At 34.6% G+C, this 21,786-nt stretch overlaps 1 long non-coding RNA gene across 2 annotated transcripts in view; it reads right to left on the reverse strand.

The window, feature by feature from the left end:
* Positions 1 to 21,400, reverse strand: part of LOC140640870 (uncharacterized) — a 76,425-nt gene extending 55,025 nt beyond the window's left edge. The window contains exons 1-4 of one of the 2 annotated variants that reach the window (XR_012037472.1): positions 21,195 to 21,400; positions 8,960 to 9,134; positions 4,661 to 4,816; positions 1,582 to 1,739 (exon numbers count right to left, since the gene is read on the reverse strand). This is a non-coding gene — a long non-coding RNA (uncharacterized lncRNA). The remainder of the gene's footprint in view (positions 1 to 1,581; positions 1,740 to 4,660; positions 4,817 to 8,959; positions 9,135 to 21,194) is intronic. The other variant, XR_012037473.1, reaches the window with a different exon arrangement.
* Positions 21,401 to 21,786: the final 386 nt, after the last annotated feature.

Raw genomic sequence — 21,786 nt, forward strand, 5'->3', positions numbered from 1 at the left:
AAAGGTTTTTTTTTTTTCTCCTTTGAGATTATAATGAACATGGTCACACCACAAGTGAAGTCAGAAGTAGGACAGGGAACGCTCCGAAGGCTGGTTTGGTCATCCTAGACCATTAAAAATGGTTGACCCCTAACAATATGTACAAAAATATAAAACGTAAATTAAAAATACAAACAAATTTTCCTTTTTAAAGTACTTTTAAGAAAAAAGCAGGGCCTTGGAAGTTTTGGTTCTTCTTTCCTCCCCTGTTGCAAATTCACGTTGGGGTTCTGGTTGGGAGGCCGAGAGCGCGAGTCACCTGTGGGTGACCTGGAGGGTGCATAGGTCACGGTGGCCTTTTTTGGTTAAGTTTAACTTTTCCTTTTCCTTTTTTTTTTTTTTTTTTTTTTTTGCTGTCTAGTCATCCTCATCAGTCTTCTGCTTCTTGGGGTCGACGTCGTCATCCTCATCGTCTTCAGCTGCCCGTTTGCCCGCAGCTGCCTCGGCCTCCTCATCTCCATCTCCATCCTCTTCCTCTCCATCGCCTTCCTCCTCCTCCTCCTCCTCTTCCTTGCCTCCTTCCTCCTCTTCCTCATCTACCTCATTGTCAGCCTCCTGCTCCCCATTTTCCTCATTAGCGTTCCCATTAGCAGGCGCGTCTCTTCCATTCTCTGCCTCCTCCACAACCTCCTTCTTCTCCTTGAAGTCCTTGGTGGCCATCTCGGAGCTGGTGTCCACGGCCGCGTCTGACACGATGGGGCACGCGGGTGATGCGATGCAGCGTTCGAGGCCTCCGGCGAGGGAGCTGCGGGAGTCGCGGTGGCGGAGGAGGTTGCGGCGAACGGGGAGCCGGGCACAGGAACAGTGCAAAGATGGATTTTCAGAGCAGCCAGTGGGGCTTCTAGCTACTTTCAAATTAGCCTTCATTCTTCCAATTTTGCTTCCGTTTTAAAAGTCTGGTTTCTATGAACCAAGATTTCATTTCATTTTCCTTGAATATTGTTTTGGGGCTTTGGTCTCTTATTTTGTATAGAAAATTGCCTCTTCTGTCTCTGCACTCCCTCACTGAAAGTTACTTCCTGCAAATATGTCTGCAGGTGTGTTTTTTCCTTCAGTATTTGCCCCTTAAGATTTTGTGACAACTCTGGTTGAAAATAGCTTTCACCATCAGCCCATGAAAACATTCTTATTGGTTTAAATAATTGAAGGCTAATTTTGCACCAAAGTGTCACTTACTATGTGGGCATTGTCTAAATTCTACAGCCAGGAGCATCCTATTTCAATATGCTTACTAACCTATACTTGACCTATTTGGTATACTTCACTATTATTTGGTAACTACTCCTCACATCTTGTGCTCTGAGGTAACTGGCATCTTCTAACTTCATTGAAAATGGAGTCCAGGTTTCTGGTATTGTGCTCACCTTGCTGCTTTTGGATAATGTTCAAGTGAAGAAATCATTTTAAAAATCTGATATTTCATATATTTTAAACTATCTTTTTAGTAAAAAGTGTAAAGAATAATAATGTTATAAGTATAACAAAGTTTGTTTATCTTGGAAGTATTGACGTAGTTTTAATCATAAAGAAATCAGAGATTACCTGGATGGCTCAGGGGTTGAGCATCTGCCTTCGACTCAGGGCGTGATCTCGGAGTTCCAGGATGGAGTCCACATTGGGCTTCCTTCAGGGAACCTGCTTCTCCCTCCGCTTATATCTCTGCCTTCTCTCTGTGTCTTTCATGAACAAATAGATAAAATCTTAAAAAAAAAAAAACAAACAGACATACAAATCAGTGGATCAGAACAGACAGCCCATAAATAAACCCGCATACCTGGTCAACTATTTTATGGCAAAGGAACTAAGACTATGTTACGGAAAAGGACAATCTGTTCAATAAATGATGATGGGAAAACTAGACAACCACATGCAAAAGAAACTCAACCACTATCTTACATAACGTAGAAAAATTAACTCAAAAAAAAATTCAAGACTTGAATGTAAGTCCTAAAACCATAAAATTCCTAGAAGAAAACATAGTAAGCTCCTTAACATGGGTCTTGGAAATAATTTTTTGGAACTGACTCCAAAAGCAAAGATAAGAAAAGAAAAATGAATAAGCAGGACTCCATCAAACTAAAAAGCTTCTGCACAGCAAGCTCCTGCACTGCAAAGCAAATCATCAAAGAAAAGGCAGCCTACTGAATATGAGAAAATATTTGCAAAACATATATCTAATTAAGAATTAATATCCAAAATATATAAAGGATGCATACAACTCAATAGCACACAAGCAAATAATCTGATTTAAAAATGAGCAGATGATCTTAACATATTTTTCTGAAGAATACTACAGATGGCCAACAGATACATGAAAAGATTATTAACATCACTAATGGTCAGAGAAATACAAACCAAAAGCACAATGAGATATCATCTTACAATTGTTATAATGGCTATAATCAAAAATACAAAAAATAACAAATTCTGGTGAGAATGTGAAGAAAATCCTCATGCACTGTTGGTGTGAATGTAAACTGAAGCACCCATTATGGAAAAAAGTATGGAGATTCCTGATAAAGTTAATAATAAACTACCTTAGGATCTAGCAATTCCACTTTTCTGTATTTACCCTCTGTCCCAATATAATATAACTAACTTGAAAAGATATGTACCCTTGTGTTATTGCAGCATTACTTATAACAGCCATGAGATTGGAACAATCTAAATGTCCATCAATGAATGAATGGATAAAGTGTGGTACAGACATATAATGGGATATTATTCAGCCATAAAAAAGAATGCAATCTTGCCATTTGCAACAACATGGATGGACTTTGAAGGCATTATGTTTAGTGAAATAAGTCAGAGAAAGACAAAGGCCATGTGATCTCACTTATATATAGAATTAAGAGAAAAAAAATAACCCCATAAATAAAGAGAACAGATGGTGCTTGCCAGAGGTGGGGGCAGCATTGTGGGTGAAATGAGTGAAGTAGGTCAAAAGGTATAAACTTGTAGTTATGAAAAGAATAAGTCATAGGGATATAATGTACACCATAGTAACTACAACTGATAATACTGTATCATATAATTACAAGTCTCTAAGAGAATAAATCTTAAAAATCCTCATGACAAGAAGAAAAATATTGTAACTATGTATGGTGGTAGATGTTAAGTAGGCTTATTGTGTGGTGATCATTACATCTATATATATGCAAATATCAAGTCATTATGTTATATACCTGAAACTAATACAATGTTATGTCATTTACACCTCGATAAAAAGGAATACTTTAAATTTCAAATGGTTTCCAAGATCATTTTTTAAGTACAAGAATTTTTTTTATAAAATGTTGAAACTTTTATACCGAATACTAAGTTTTATAAATATATATTACTTAGGAATATTAGAAAGTCACATCAAGGGGCAGCTGGGTAGCTCAGTCAGTTAAGTGTCTGCCTTTGGCTCAGGTCATGATCCCAGAGTCCTGGGATAGAGCCCCATTTAGGGCTCTCTGCTCAGTGGGAGGTCTGTTTCTCCCTCTCCCTCTTCCCCTCCACCTACTTATGCTCCCTCCTTCTCTCAAGTAAATAAATAAAATCTTTAAAAAGAGAAGTTATGTCAGTTTACTATTATAATACGATGTCTTTGATACTTAGGGATCATGTTTGATTACATTATCTTTGTTCTTTCTGTATAAATCACTAAGAATAAATTTTTTAAAGTATTTTGGTTTTAAATAAATAATGCAAGCACAAGATACAAAATTCAAAAGAAGGGAAAGATAATCAGTTCAACTCAACCTCATAGTCATTTCACCTACCTTCTTAGAGACAACTCACTATCACTAATGTCTTCCAGATGTGAATTATGCATATATAGTTCATGCATACATAAACACTTCTTTGTAAACACAAATGGTAGAAAGCTATGTACATTTTTCTGTAAAATTTCTATTTAACAATACATTTTAACAATTGTTCCAAAACAAATGGAAATGCCTTATGCTGCTGAACAGATACAGACTATTTTATGATTGTGTCATGACTCATATAATTAGTATGTTTAAATTGTTTTTCATTTAGATTATTTCTAAACATTTGCTAGTACTGGAATTATTGACTTTAATATTCATTTACATTTCACATATTTACAAGTATATTTGTAAGATAAATTACAAGTAAAACTGGATAAAAGAGTTTTTTACAAATTTTGATAGGTCTTGTGAAATGGCTTTCATAGAAATATACAGGATGTGTCAAATTTGACTTGAGATCAGTGCAAGAAAGTGCTTATTTCCCCCAAACTCTCATGAATTTATTTTCAAATATCTTGAATTTTGTTGATCTAAAAAGTGAGAAAAAATATATATAAATTTTTTTAAAGATTTTTTTTATTTATTCATAAGAGACACACAGAGAGAGGCAGAGACACAGGCAGAGGGAGAAGCAGGCTCCACGCAGGAAGCCCAATGCAGGACTAGACCCTGGGACTCCAGGATCATGCCCTGGGCAGAAGGGAGGCACTCAATGGCTTAGCCACCCAGGCATCCCAAGGAAATATATCCTTAAAAAAAAAAAAAAAGGAAAAGAAAATATATCCTTTTAGTTTTAACTTGAATATCACTTTTATTTTAAATATAAGTGAAATATACTTATTTTTTTTATAAGTACCCACCTCGATGGCTCAGTAGGTTAAACGTCTGCCTTCAGCACAGGTCATGATCCCAGAGTCCTCGGATCAAGAGCCACACTGGGCTCCTGCTCAGCTGGGAGCCTACTTCTCACTATCCTTCTCCCTGCCATTCCCCTTGCTTGTGCTCTCTCTCTTTCTCTGTCAAATAAATAAATAAAATCTTTAAAAAATAATAATTAATAAATATAAGTAAACATAGTTTCCAGTGACTGCTCCCTTTACCCTCCACTTACATGAGCCACCCAACCTCAACCTCAAAGACACTCTACCAACAATTTCCATGTTCTTTCTTATTTTTCATCATCCTCATATAATCTTATATAGAAATATATATATGTATACCTAAACATATGTCAGTATATGTACATATATATGTATGTTTTTGTCACTTTTGTTTTTTTTTTAATTTTTTTTTTTTTATGATAGTCACACAGAGAGAGAGAGAGGCAGAGACATAGGCAGAGGGAGAAGCAGACTCCATGCACTGGGAGCCCGACGTGGGACTCGATCCCGGGTCCCCAGGATCGCGCCCTGGGCCAAAGGCAGGCGCCAAACCGCTGCGCCACCCAGGGATCCCGTCACTTTTGTTTTATAACATTGTGATCACACTATTTATTTCTATGTCTTGTTTTTTTACCCAATTGTAAATTCCAAGAAAATTAATCTAGGTTTAATTTACATTTTTTGCTTGTTATGTAAGATATAAATATAAATTATTCTATTATTCCTCTACTGTTGAACATTTACTTTGTTTTTACATTTTTACCTTCATAATGGTAATTATACTACTTCACATATTTTAGATGCTAAAACAATTTTATTTATTACAACTTTGTAATATATAAGTTCATTTATACTGGGATATAACCTTAACCTTCTACTTTGTTTAGCTAAATTATCTATTCATTTTTCTATACCACATTTATGTTAGCATCAGAGACCTTAAAATATATTCTAATTTTTAGTAAGACAAGTGCTTCCTCCTGTTCTTTTTCCTATATTACTTGTCTCATTTGGGTTATGTATAATTTCATATATATTCTATAATTGTATCTAGTTACAAAAAATTCCCTATTAAAATTTTACTAAGAATTACCTTAAATTTATATAATAATTTTAGAAAACTGAAATTTTACACTGTCTTTTTATCAGAAACTGGGTTATGAATTTCCATGGGTTCAGATCTTATTTTATGTTCTTCAGCACATGTCATAATTTTAATCATAAAGTCCTCCATGATCTTCTTACCAAATTTGTCACAATCAATTTTATATCATGGTATTATTACAGATAAAACATTTATATTTATATTTTCTACATGCTTATTGCAAAAATAAAAAGTAAATATTGAGTTTTCTATCTTTATCTTATAGCCAGTCACTTTACTATATTGTTTATTAATGCTTAACAGGTGCAAAAACAAAAACAACTTACACAGAAATGCTTCAGTTTTGATGTTTAGCAATATGTCATAAGGAACTGAATTTGCCAACAAATATATGAACTTACAAGTTTTTGATTCTCCGGCTGAACCACTGCAGCACAGAAGAAGCCCTAGATAAAACTGAGATAATAAATGTGCTTGCTCCAAGCAAGTAAATTTGTAAGAATATTTTTATGCAGCAACATATAACTAAGGACCAATTTACAGTTTTATTTAATTTTTTTTAATTTTTATTTATTTATGATAGCCACAGAGAGAGAGAGAGAGAGAGAGAGAGAGAGAGAGAGAGGCAGAGACATAGGCAGAGAGAGAAGCAGGCTCCATGCACCGGGAGTCCGACGTGGGATTCGATCCGGGGTCTCCAGGATCGCGCCCTGGGCCAAAGGCAGGCGCTAAACTGCTGTGCCACCCAGGGATCCCAATTTACAGTTTTAATATTTATAATTACCAGTTACTATCCACATTGTCTACTTATAGAAGTTTTCTGATGTTTCCTTTGTGTCTTGATAAGCACATAATAAAAGTCATATTTTTTCCTTAAACATTTGAAAAAACATTTTTAAGATTCAGACCTCACTGTATGCCAACTAGCCTAGCCATACTATGTTTATTATATTAAGGTATTTTTCTATGTTTGTATATCTTTTTATCCACTTAGTTTATTGGATTGAAGGGAATAAGTTAAAATCTGCCACTCAATATGGGTTTCTACTTTTGCATTTGATTCATGAACTTTCATAAAGTGCTGTTTGGTGCAGAGATATTTATAACCAGAAATCTTTACTTTGTCTTTCCTTTTATCATTACAAAATTTCTTTTTTCTATTTTTTTTCCTAAGATTTCATTTATTTACTTTATAGAGAGTGAGAGAACACAGGCAGAGGGAACAGCAGAGGAAGAAGGAGAAGTAGGCTCCTCCCTGAGAAGGGAGCCCCTGTAGGGCTCAATCTCAGGACCCTGGGATCATGACCCAAGCCAAAGGCAGACGCTTAACTGAATGAGCCATCCAGGCACCCCTCCTTTTTCTATTTTAATGTTATTTGCTTCAACTTTCCAAATTTGTTGTGTATTTAAACGTAATTCTTACCTTTTTAAATATTCCTAAATGTCTTTGCACATATTGTTGCATATATTTCTGAGTTACTTTGAGATCAGTCACTTATGGATGTGTATATGTTTTTGAGTATATGTATGTGTGTATACATGTATGTATATGTGTACATCTTTTCAACCCTTTTTTCTTTTCTTTTATTTTTTTTTCCCTTTTTTCTTTTAATAGAAGACTTTAGCTTATTTATAATTACTTGATATAGAAAGTAGATTTGATCTTAAAATTATCAACTTATTTTCTTATATACTTCTCTTTTATTGAAACAGTCTATTGCTAAATGACATTAATTTCCTATGGATTCTTTGTATATGTTTGTTCTGTAAAGGATAAACTTAGAATCAACATTTTTCATGATTCTGACATCCACTCCTAGACTAATCAAATGTAACACATTTTTTACTCTGAGGGATAAGAAGACCATAAAATTCAAGATGATTCAACAGCATTTTTTAAAATTAAAGTTAATGATGACAACATAAATTCAAGAATATACAAATACTTCCCTTTTTATGACATGGATAGTTCTATTTATGGAACACTGGATCATTGATATTTCCTAAAAACAAACAACCCACTCTAACTTCCTCTTCAGAGAGGTCTAAATATATGTTTTCCTTTAGAGTTCTTAGTATTTACTCACTTTATTTCTATACCTCTTATGACTTTCCATGCATATTGACAATGTTCTACATTTTCAAACTCTAGGTCATATTTCTTTATCTCCAGAAAGTTTTCAATTATTTCTCTAATTATACTTTAAAATAGTCTTGATTTGTAATCTATATTGTTATATCTTACATAGAATTAGATTTTGTTCTTTAATTTCTTCACTGATTTAACAAATACTTTTGAACTTTTACTTTGTGCTAAGAATTGTGTGCTAGGATTTGAGGACAACAAGATAAGACATAACATAGTTACTGGTCTTGCAGAGCTCATATAAAATAAGAGTTTCTTTTTTTTTTTTCAAATAGAGTTTCTTAAATAAGTTTAACCTCACTGCAAAAATCCCATTTTGAAATGTATGTCAAATTGAAGTCAGTTACAACATTTTACAATGACAGTTTTCTTGGCACTGCAAATAACACTGCTTTGGTTACATTTCACATTAGAGAAAGTGGGAAGAAAATATCAGCAAAAAAACTCTTAAATTCTTTAAAATAAGGAAACTAAATTTCCAATGTTTTTTTGAAAATAAGATCAATGAATATTCATCTTCATTCTCCTTTTCATACCAAAGATAATTTAAATTTTTAATGTTTTCACTACAACAGTAGCTCACCCTCCTCCCACTTTTAAGAGTTTCTTGAGTGATTCGAAGTGGCAAAGACAGACAGACAGTATCCGTGCATGATAAATGATTGACAGAAAAGAAGCAGAGTCAGTGGTGTCACTCCTTCCCGTCCCTCGCTCCTCCCAGAAGTGTGGAGAGACCAGTGTAAACATGACAACTCAGTTCATTCATACAATAGATGACCACTTATTTCAGTTTGCCCAAATAGTCTCAGTTCATGTCTGTTGTCAAAGCACAATTATCAATAGTGTTCCATTTTGTTCTCAAAAGTGTTCCTATTTAAGCAAAAAAAAAATTACACTGTTGCTCCATTAATATTGGAGTATATAAAGTTAATTATCTAGACTCTATAGATTTTGACATTCATTCAGTATGCTAAAGACTTTGAATAACTTTTCAGAGAAATAACTTCTAAATCAGAAAGATAAATACCTAAAGATTCAATTTGTCCACCAACTCCTAGTACTCATTTAATGGGGAAGCAGGTAAGAGCCATGAAAATTCCAGGCCAATGACATGCTAGTCCAATTCACTTTTATCTTCATGGGAGAATACTGGATTCCATGCAATCCAATGACAGCCCAGATGAGAGGTGCTGAGAGAGATGCTGAATAGGAAAGTAAAAGCAAAATCAGAATCTATTCATTAAACCATTAATTCTCACCATAACAAAAAATATCTGAGAAGCTCTCACATTTGATCACTACCAGAGGAAAAACAATTCTTATTGACAATGCTAGCAGATGGAATCCACACTTTTTTTTCTAAATCGTAAGAATTGACACCAAGATTGACAACCAATTCTAGGTACTATATAAAGTCCAAATCTTTAACTTGTTTCCATTGTTTTATTTAACTTTAGAATCCAATATAAACCTTCTCTAGTCAGGATTCCTCATAAGCCACCCTCAAATGTCACTGCATTTATCAGCTTTCACTAGGCTATACCACATAAGGAATGATCTCAAATTCTTAGTAGCTTAAAGCAACAAGTGTTTATTTCTTGCTTGTTACATATAAGCTGTAGCTTGACTGAGGCTTTTCTCTGGGCCAGGGGTCAGATAATGAAATTTACTTATTTTTTTCAGGGAAGACCCAAAGATCAAACTGAACTGGTTACATTTAAATTTTTTACTCAGGTGAAACATATGTCACATATGTCATATTCCATTAGCCAAAATAAATCAGACAGGCAAGCCTGACATCAGCAGGGCAGAAAAATATAATCCTACCACAAAAAGTAGGGGAATATTTCACAAAAATCATAAAATATATCATAGTCATGCTCAAACATTATTTTAGTAATTTTTTTGACACTCTGGCAGCTTGGAATGGTGTTCCTAATGCTTTTACTGCCAAATTCTCCCACCTTTCAATTCCTACTTAGGATTTCATAAGTCCATTCCTGTTGGTTTCTGTCCACCGTATTTTTACCTTATCTACTCTTCTGTGTACTTATCACTCACTTTGACATAAAACTATGGCTTGTATCATAATACATTTCTTTCATGTCCTTATGCCTTGTATTAAGAACAAGCACCAGGGATCCCTGGGTGGCGCAGCGGTTTGGCGCCTGCCTTTGGCCCAGGGCGCGATCCTGGAGACCCGGGATCGAATCCCATATCGGGCTCCCGGTGCATGGAGCCTGCTTCTCCCTCTGCCTGTGTCTCTGCCTCTCTCTCTCTCTGTGACTATCATAAGTAAATAAATAAAAATTAAAAAAAAAAAAAAGAACAAGCACCATACCCTCTTTTGATTGACTTAGGTACTATGCACATATAAAATATAACAAAACACTGTTGAATTCATTGTTCACTACTATTTGCCCCCTTTCATTTCATTATAGCTTCTAAAGGGTAAAAGGCCAAATATCAAAACTACATTTATATTATTTCAATATTGATGTCATTTATTTATTCAACAGACAATTATTTAAACATGTATCTGTAACAGATATAATTTCCCATATGAATATGTGCTACTGATTCAACAATAATGCTCTATCAGTGTTGATATTTGCAGTTTGGTTTAAAAGGAAAAAACAAAGGATTTGGAGACTTGCCTACTATGCCTTTGAGAAAGTAAATCAACTTCTCTGAGTTTTATGTATAAAATATGAGTAATGTCTACTTATAAATAATTGTGTGGTATACATAATGTACCTATGACAATGCCTGGCTTAAAATAGGTGCTCAAAAAATAGTAGCTATTCTTATTGTTAAATACTGATAATGATTTCTGTAAATCTTTGCTCATTCTCCATTTGATTATTTGTATAATGCTAACTGGGGCTAGTTTCAGTCTGCACCTATGAAACAGAATGAGTTAATTCTCCACCAAATGCAAGTTGCTGACAGCCTCAAATGACAAGAGTTCAAACCAAGTGAAAAAGGTTTTGTTCCCATAGAAGCTAGCAGAGTCATTTGTAAAAATAATCTCAGGAGATAAGAATAAAGGTAAGTAACAATAGCTTAGAGAAGGCATGAATTCACAGAATTGTATGCATAGAAAAACGTGAAAATTATTATCAAACATTTTAAAATAAATATCTCATTACTTTACTAAGATAGAACATTTATCATGTCTTCTTGAGGAGTTTTCACGGCACCAACAAATTAAGAAATAATTTCTACCCAGCATGAGGTACCCAAAAAGCCTCATCCATACTAATTATGGGAAATACAGAGAAACAATGTTCAGGGATGCCTGGGTGGCTCAGCAGTTGAGTGTCTGTCTTTGGCTAAGGGTGTGATCCTGGGGTCCTGGGATTGAGTCCCACATCGAGCTCCTTGTTAGGAGCCGGCTTCTCCCTCTGCCTATGTCTCTGCCTCTCTCTGTTTCTCATGAATAAATAAATAAAATCTTTTAAAAAAGAAGAAACAATGTTCAAATTCACAAATTCTCAGTTATCTTTGTCCACTAGGATCAATCTCTTCCTCTAAAACATTTCAGCTCCTTGAAACTAATATTAAAGCTTTCTGAAAAAAATAAAAAAATAAAAAAAAAATAAAGCTTTCTGAAATTACCCACAATGACAACTTACCATATCCAATGTATGTTTGTTTCTACAGCTCTATAAGAAAGTTGTATCACTTTGTGAGTATGAATAATTATATGGGGAAAAACAGTAAACCAACTGATCAGTACTGCTACCACCATAAAAATATATTTTAATATCTTTGCCTTATCCCAGCATTTTCTCTACCTTGTCTTCACATGCAATGAGGGAAAAGTCATAGGCAATGAGGGAAAAGTCTGAAAATCATTTAATAATACACTGTGTGTATGTGTTTGTATGTATGTGTGTGTTTGTATTTGCAGGCTGTTATCAGAGACTTCTGTATAAAAATTATTTTGGGGAAGTCTGAGATTCAGATATCACATGAAAATAACATTGTTCTCACAAAAACAAGTTTTAATAAGCTATGACCAATATTCTAAATTAAGTTGTGCCAGGAATTTTGTACTCCTTCAATAAAGGTTAAGACAGTATTATTACATCTGTAAAACATTTACTTTAAATCTCTACTCCTTGAGAAATCATGACTCTTGCTTTTTGTGTTTTGTAAAAGCCCAGGACTCTCTATCCCTAAGTTAGTAAAAGAATTGTGATTTAATAGCACCATGATTTCACAATTTCTGCCTTGAGCAGAGAAGTCTAAAGGTAGATAACTTTCTTAAAAGGCTTTCAAGATTTAATTATTGTTCATATCTTCATCCACAACAGGTTACTATAGCCATGGAAGCAAGTTTAGAAAAGCACCTTAGCCAAGTAAAATGATAAAACTTTCAAACAGGTTTATAAAATAAAAGGCATTACAGAAGGATTCAGTATCCTTTAGTGAGTGAAACTTCTTCCCAGCTGCTTTAAGTTATTTATGTCAGCATATTAGTGAAGATTTTGAGGTTATTTGCACAGAAACAAAAATAAGATTTAAACAAAGATGCAAATCATTTAGAGAAGCTAGATGATTAATAGATAAATTAACCCAATAATTTCAGAAGTATAATGAGTGTGGAAGCAAGACAGTGTGGTACCCCACTGGAGGTATAGCTAAGAAAAACTCTTTAAGTTTAAGCTAAGAATAACATTCTTTAATGTTATTTTTTTTGTAACAAGCACCAAAGCACTGCTAAATTTTACTGATAGCCACCCCCATTCAGCAGTGAGGATAACAGTCTCCTATTATCTTTGGTTAAATTACACTTATTTATTCCATCTGTCAGAAGCCTACATTCATTTTAAAATTCAAAATTAAACTCTAAAATGCTAAAGTTGATTGATAAGGTTAAAACTAATCATTATAATTAATTGAGGGAAAATGTGGTAACAAGTAACTAATTACCCACATCAATGGATAACAGTAGTACTGAAGATGCCAGAAATTTTAGTTCAGTTACTAAAATGATTCTGATCTGATAATTCCAATACCTGAGAGTGGGAGTTTGCCCCACATCACCAAGCAATTCTCTGACTCCAGTTGGGTCTTTTACAATCAATTCAATTCTCATACTATCTATATGGAGATAGCATCAGATCCCACAGGTTAAGGGCTCAATCATAGATTACCCCTCACACATACTCTTCAAGTACCAGTTATAAGACCAGATTGCCCACCTGTGCTTCTGACCAATTGGCTATAGGTTGGAGGCTCCAACAATCAATCCCCTTCTTGGGTTCAGTTAACTTGCTGGACTGGCTCACAGAACTCTCAGAGCAACATTTTATTTACCAGATCACCAATTTATTTAAAGGATATAATGCAGAAACAGCCAGATGGAAGAGAGATATATAGGTCAAGGTATAGGGAAAGAGCATGATGCTTTCCATGTCTTCTCCAGGTGTACCATTTTCTTTATATCTCTACATGTTCACCATCCAGAAACTCTCCAAAGCCTGACCTTTCAGATTTTTATGGAGGTTGCAAAAGATAGGAATGGTTGACTAAATCATTGGCCACTGGTGATGGATTGAACATTCAGATCCTCTCTTCTATTTACTCCAGTTCAGGGGTTTGGAAATTTCAGTTGGTTTCACATGGCTTATTCTCCTGGCAACCAGCAACCATCCTTAGGTGGAGTTCAAAAGTCACTTTGTTAATATAAACATAACAAAAGACACCTTTATTGTTCTCATTACTTAGAAAATTTCAAGGGTTTTAGGAGCTCTGTGCCAAAAATGAAGGCAAAGACCAAATATATATTTCTTATTATAAATCACAATATTACAGCTTTTAACTCAATAATTAGGTCTATATTTACCTCAGTTTTAGGCATTAATGAAAAGAATTTTCTTTGCCAAAATAGATTTTTACTAATGGTTTTTTCCTAAGCAAACTGGCATTCCATCTTATATCCTGTAACTGTATAGAAGTTACATAGCCTTAATAAAGGCAAATTTTTTAATTGTTCATTCACTCACCACATACTTACTGAATGCTTATATACATCAGTGTATTAGTTTCCTGTTTTCATTGTAAAACGAATTATGACAAACTTAGTGGCTTAAAACCACGGAAATTTATTCTTATACTTCCACATATCAAAAGTCCAAAATGAGTCTTAAGGAATGAAAAGCAAGGTATCAGCAGTTTGGTTTCTTCTGAAGAATCCAGAGGGAAATATGTTCCTTGTCTCTTCCACTTTTAAAAGCTGTTCCCATTCTGTGGCTCCAGGTCACATCACTCCCATCTCCACTTCACTTTTCACATCATCTTCTCTATTGTAGTCAAATCTCCTTTGACCCCTTCTTATAAGAATATTTGTATCAACTCATTATAATATCAACTCAAGATGAAAATCATCTAAAATGTCTAACAATGATCAGCTCAAAAGTCCCATGTCTCATCATCTAAATCAAATATGGTTAAGACTTGAGTTATGAAAAATCCCTGGGCAAAATTTCTCCCAATCTGTGGAACTTTGTAAATAGATAATAAATTATCTGGTCCCCAAACACAATGTTTGGGCAGACATACAGTTACAGAAAACTGCATTCTAAGACAGAGAAAACAGAAGGAAGAACGGAGTCATTGGTCCCAAACAATTTCAAAATCCATCTGGGATTAAAAAAACGAATATTGCTAACATGTCCATACTGCCCACAGAAATCTACATATTTAATGCAATCCCTATCAAAATACCAACAGTATTTTTCATATAACTGAAACAAATAATTCCAAAATTTGTATGGAATCATAGAAGACCTCAAATAGCCAAGACAATCTTGAAAAAAAAACGAAGCTAGAGGTATCACACTTTCAGATTTCAAGTTATACTACAAACCTGTATTAATCAACATAGTAAGATAATAGCACAGAAACAGACACATAGATCAATGGAACAGGATGGAAAGCCCAGAAAAAAACTCACAATTACATGGTCAATTAATCTTCAACAAAAGATGATTCAGTGAGAATATGTGTTGGGAAAGACAGTCTCTTCAACAAACAGTATTGGGAAAACTGGACAGCTACAGGCAAATGAATGAAACTGGACCACTTTCTCACACCGTATACAAAAAAATAAACTCAAAATAGGTTGAAGACCTAAATATGATAACTGAAACCATAAAAATCCTATAAGAAAGTATAAGCAGTAATTTCTCTGGCATCAGAGAGAGCAACATTTTTCTATACATGTCACCTAAGGCAGAGGAAACAACAGCAAAAATAAACTATTGAAACTACATCAAAATAAAAAGCTTATGCACAGCAAAGGAAAAAATCAACAAAACTAAAAGACAACCTACTGAATGGGAGAAGGTATTTGCAAATGATAAATCCAGTAAAGGGATAGTATCCTAAATAAATAAAGAACTTATACAACCCAATACCCAAAAAACAATCCTATTAAAAAATGGGTAAAAGACATGAACACACATTTATCCAAAAAGACACACAGATGGCCAATAGACACACAAAAAAGATGTTTAACATCACTCATCTTTAGGGAAATGCAAATCAAAACCACAATGAAATATCACCTAACATCTGTCAGAATGGCTAAAATCTAAAACAGGCAAACCAAGAAGCGTTAGCAAGAATACAGAAAAAAAAGGAACTCTAGTGCACTGTTGGTGGGATTGCAAACTGGTACAGTCAGTATGGAAAACAGTGTGGAGTTTTCCTCCAAAAACTAAAAATAGAACTACATCAATCAGTAATTGCACCCTTGGGTATATATGCAAAGAATACAAAAATACTCATTCAAAAGGATATATGCCCCCTTATGTTTACTGCAGCATTATTTACAATAGCCAAATTATGGAAGCAGCCCAAGTGTTCATCCACAGAGAAATTAATAAAGCGGTGGTATATATACACACAATGGAATATCACTCAGCCATAAAAAAGAATGACATTTTGCTATTTGCAACAACATGAATGGAGGTAAAGAGAATTATGCTAAACAAAATAAGTCAGAGCAAGACAAATATCATATTATTTTACTGATGTGTGGAACTTAAGAAACAAATGAGCAAAGGAAAAGAAAATGAGAGAGACAGATCAATAAATAGACTCTTAACTATGGAGAACAAACTGATAATTACCATAGGGGGAATGAGTGGGGTTGAATGAAATAGGAGAGGGGAATTAAGAATACTGAGTAATATATATGTAATATATATGGAATTGTTAAATTACTGAGTAATATATGGAATTGTTAAATTACTGTATTATACACCTGAAACCAACATTGTATGTTAACTACACTGGAATAAAAACTGAATAAAAATGAAAAATAAATAATAAAATGAAGTTAACAACAACAACAAAATCCATCCAGGCAAACTCCAATAGGTTTCAAGCCTGGAAATAATTTGTGGCTCAAGGTTTCCTTTGACTCCTTTAGAGTCATCTTTCCTTTTTTCTTAAAGGGTAGTACCTATTTTCAGCTCAGTAATATTATCAGTTTTGTCAGTTTGTTTCATGGTTGTAGAGTTTTGGTAGTCTGAGAACTTTCTCTCATTTTGTTGTCTGTGACCTTTTTAGTCCAGGCTAGCAGTATTTTTGCTGATTAAACAATCTCAACAACTTTGTGGGTCTCCTGTGTATGTCTCAAGGATTCACTCTATTACACAAGAAGCTCCTCCACAGATCTTTCCTGGATAATCTCATTTCTATTCCTGACTTCTGCTAAGACGCTGAGGGATCAATGAGTCATGTACCTAATCCATTTAGCACTAGCAAAAGTTTGTCCAAATACATTCTCAGTCTTCTCTCCAGAGCACAAATTCCTGACAATGAATCTTCTAATTTTAGCACCTTTGGCAATCCAGATAGGCTAGGAACTACCTAAATCATCAAATCTTAGTTTCCATTTGAATAACCATTCTTCCCTCTTTTTATCTCTTCCTCTCACATTTCACTATTAGTAGCAATTGAAAACCAGGCTGCACTTTCAACACTTTCTTGAAACTATGCTCAGCTAAATACCCAAGTTCATTGCTTTCAAGTCCTGCTTTCTACCTAATATAGGACACAATTCAGCTAAGCTTTATGCCCCTATTAACAAAGTTCCTCTTTCCTTCAGTTTCTAGTAAGACGTTCCTCATTTCTTATGAGCCCTTGCCAGCATATTTTACTAACATTTTACTAATATTTTAATGCCATATCTCTACTAACAATCTGCTTGAGGAAATCTAGGCTTTTTCTATCATGTTCTCCATAATTCTTGCACATTCTATTCAATTCCCAATTTCAAAGTCACTTCCATATTTTAGATACAGCAACAATCTACCTATAGGTACCAAAATCTGTGTTAGTTTCTTGCTGCAACTGTAACAAATTAACAAAAATGCAGTGGCTTGAAAAACAAAAATTTATTCTCTTTCAGTTCTTCAGGACAGAAGTCCAAAATTATCTAATGGGGCAAAAATCAAGGTGTCGTAAGGAGTGGTTCCTTCTAGAGTCTTCAGGGAAGAGTCTGTTCTTTACGTCTTCCACTTGTAGAGCCTAATGCCCTTCTTTGGCTCCTGGTCCTAACACTCCCATCTCAGCTTCTTAGTCACATCGCCTAATCCTTTACTATAGTCAAATCTCCTCTGCACTATTCTTATGAGAATACTTGTGATTACATTGAGGGTTCACTTGGAAAATCTAGGGTAATTTTCCCATCTCAAGATATTTAACCACATCTATAAAGTCCCATTGCCATATAGCATAACACGTTCATAGTTCCATAGGTTCCAATGATTAAAATAAGAATATACTTAAGGCCCATTATTCTGCCTACCACACTAAGCTTTATTCTAGATGTTTATAAACAGCTAAGAACAAGATGGCCCCTGAACTCAATTTTCATCCTAATCCTAATATTTTTTCCTCTTTTCAACATCTTTCTCTTAAGGATGTTCAGACAAGGGATCCCTGGGTGGCGCAGCGGTTTGGTGCCTGCCTTTGGCCCAGGGCGCGATCCTGGAGACCCGGGATCGAATCCCACATCGGGCTCCCGGTGCATGGAGCCTGCTTCTCCCTCTGCCTGTATCTCAGCCTCTCTCTCTCTCTCTCTCTCACGAATAAAAAAATAAATAAAAAATCTTTAAAAAATATCTTTAAAAAAAAAAAGGATGTTCAGACAAAAAGAATGCCAAGAACAAGTGAGGCTGGAAGAAATAATCAGGATGTAAACCAAAACCAGAAAGCAAGCAGAAAGTATACAAACATGGCGTGGTATAAATATCCACATTGGTAATGAGGACCCTGAAATAGCAAGAAGCCCAAGGCTTAAGCAAGGATAGGAGTCAGAAGTTCAAGCAATAGGAGCCAGAAAAACAAGAAGACCCTGAAAGTGAAGAAATTTTATCAGGCAGCCAAACTTCTCATTCCTTTCCTTCTGTGGCATATGTAAATCCTAGTAACCATGAAGTCAATCACTGGATCAACACTGAAATGGAGAGTACTAGCTTAGAAATTTAAAACAAACATACACTGTACTGCTTCATGTGTAAGCTATTAGAACATAAGAGATTTATTAACTTTCTTTTTTGAAAATTCTCTCAATTTCTTTTATTCCTGACTCAATGATAATAAAATTCTAGTTCTTAAAGACCTCTACAAAGTACTACTTACCTGATTTAATAATCTCTAAACAAGATTCTATTTATAATCTGATAAAAATGTGTAATCCATTTTCCCTATCTGTACAACCTCTATCCCTCTGCTTTTGAAGAGCTTTGGGATATTGTGTTAATATCTGATAGATTTTTTTTTTATCTGATAGATTTCTATTTGAACATGAATTCTTGGCATTTTATGAGTGCTCCATCATGGCTTTCCATATACGAATACAGATAGGCCATATTGTTTCTCAGAACAGATACTCTGTTTATGTGAACACTTAGCATCTGCCTAGTGATGAGAGTACAATCTTTATGTGTCAGCCATAAAAACTTCAAATTGATGGAAAGTATGTCTCTATTCAAAATAAGTATTTTGCTACTTCTTCCCAAATTTCAAAGCACATATCTAAACAGTTTTTAAAACAGTAACATTGGGGGAATCCCTGGGTGGCTCAGAGGTTTGGCACCTGCCTTCGGCCCAGGGTGTGATCATGGAGTCCCGGGATCCAGTCCCACATCAGGCTCCCTGCATGGGGCCTGCTTCTCCCTCTGGCAGTGTCTCTGCCTCTCTTTCTCTCTCTCTCTCTCTCTCTCTCTCTCTGTCTCTCATGAATAAATAAATAAAATCTAAATAAATAAATAAATAAATAAATAAATAAATAAATAATAAAACAGTAACATTGTACCTCCATGGAATTTAAACTTGCAGAATTTGGGCATCATTTTATTGTTTTGTATTCTATTATAACATGATTGTGTGATTCCATGAGAATTAGCCAATACAGGACCAGTTGCTGTCTGAGTTAATAGATTCCTCTCATTATTCAGCACAGCTATTAATTACCATGGAGCACCATGATGACTGAATTCCTTCTAATACTGTTCTTGGGAGAGGATGAACATTAAGGAGTAGCAGAGAACAATAACAACAACAACAAAAAAGCTTTGGTGGGAGTGGGCTGTGTGTGTCTCATATGTGCATGTGTTTATGTATATTCACAAAAGACAATTCTGCAGGAATATGTTTCTAGCATAAAAATTGATTTCAAGTAATAAAATAGAAATACTCCAAAAGGAAAATGATGGCTAAACAACCTCAGGAGATACCCCAAGGTAGCACTCTGTTACCCTCCAATTTCACCTTGATGATTTCACCCTGTATCAAAACCCTGAAAATGCAGAAAAGGTTAAAAATTACTAGGGCACAGGAAAGTTGGAATTTCCATTGCATGCTTTTTTTTCCCCCTGAAACACAGTCAGCTGAATAATACATATAACCTTTCATTTTTTATGAAAAGCAACAGCTGGCAAATTGTTAAACTGTTTGGAAAATTCTGGCAAAGTAATGTCAGTTTAAGACAATGCTAGCTGACATAAACTTGTCGCATTAACAGATTAAAAAGACTAATGGAAATGCAAGGAAAGAAATAAAAAAGGTCATTGCACCACAGTAAGATCTTGCCCTGGGCCTGGACTCTAGATGATAGATCTGAAACTGCTGCTGACTGATGTCATTAAAAACAGAAAAAAAGACTCCATCTACATGGGTCCATACTAATGCATCGCCCAGCCTGTCATTCTATGGAACACCAACACATATAGCTGTAAAAGACTGAATGCAATTATTTCTTATTTTCTCTAGTCACAATTGGAAGTGTCAATCTGCATAGACGGCAAAGCAAGCATAGCTTAGAGCATGTTTTTCAATGCATTTTCATCATTTCCCTTTGAGTTTATCCCATCATTTATAGAAAAAATTGCTTTTCCCCCCATTACTATGAATGTTTCTATGTATATACTACCCAATAACCAGAAAACACTGAAGAATAGCATTCGTGTTTTGATACATACAAATGAAAGGGATTTGCAAGATTTTCTTCATGTATATTACAAGCAGACTAAAATTACACTAAAATATAAACATGTCAGAATTTAATGAACTTAAGACCAATAGTGGTTTTCAGTTAACCAGGGCATTTCATATAACAGGAATTCCTGTGAAAATGCAGTGAATTCTTATTTACTTATTTGCGCAAATAAAACTGATATAATTCTTTGGAATAAAATCACATAGAAACTACAAAAAACAAAAACAAGAAGGAAAATCTAATATCAAACCATAAATATCAGACTCTTCCATCTGTATTTGCAATAAACTATTCTAAATCACTATCATTCACTACTAAATGATTATTTTTGTCATCCAGAATGACTCCTCTTCCTTTGTCTGCTTCTTCTCTCCCTGTCATACTAAAGTGTGTGTATGCAAGTGCACAGGTATGTATACACCCTTTTCCCCAAACCTTTCCTGACTACATGTGTTTCATTCAGAGTTTAAACTAAGTCAATTCCAGATCGTCTCCTCCCCTGCCCCTTTTTCCCTTCCAACTGAAATTGGTCTAAGTTTTTGGGAGTTTCCCATTATCATTATTTTGGGAGAAAAGATCCAATTTAACCCAGTTTCGCTCTTCTGTAATATATTTCATGCCATCTGTGCCTCTTCAGGATAAGCCAGCAATAATGTCAGACATCCCCAGTCCTGCCCTATCCTACAGTAGGCTAGGGTCACAGGCCATCTTCTTCATCCTCCTCCAAGCAACTCACCATTCGTCTGAGCTCTTCCGCATTCCTCTACATGGTTTGGAAATGTAGAGTTGTCTCCCACACTGCAATCACATCCTCACTTGGATTTTGTGTGGTTGCACTTGAGTCCCCACTGAATCATATTTTGCACACTCAACTGCCTACAATTGAAAGTCATGATGTTAAAAATTATCTTATAGCTACAAGTTTATAAAGCATGCACTAATTATGGGGAAAAACCTGGTATGTTTAAAATTAAATATGTATACCCATTCACATATACATATGCATAATTTTATTTACTTGAAATACAGAAATAATTCAAATAATTCATTTAACAACCAAAGAGTACAGATTTTTCTAGAATAACATTAGTAGTCTCTCACACCTCACTGCAAAACTTCCTTCCTTAGGTAACTGATTATGTACATTTTTTCTAGTATTTTATATATTTATATTATTTACATATATTATTCTATTATATATATTATTCAATACATCATTACCCTTCAATAATAAAAATTGGTTGTTTAAAGGAATAATATTTATCCTCCAAATCATTAGGATCTACCTATGATTTTTTAAATAATGTTAACTGTTCCAGACTTTTCCT

The sequence above is a fragment of the Canis lupus genome, chromosome 10 (genome assembly GCF_048164855.1).
Source record: "Canis lupus baileyi chromosome 10, mCanLup2.hap1, whole genome shotgun sequence".
NCBI lineage: Eukaryota > Metazoa > Chordata > Mammalia > Carnivora > Canidae > Canis > Canis lupus.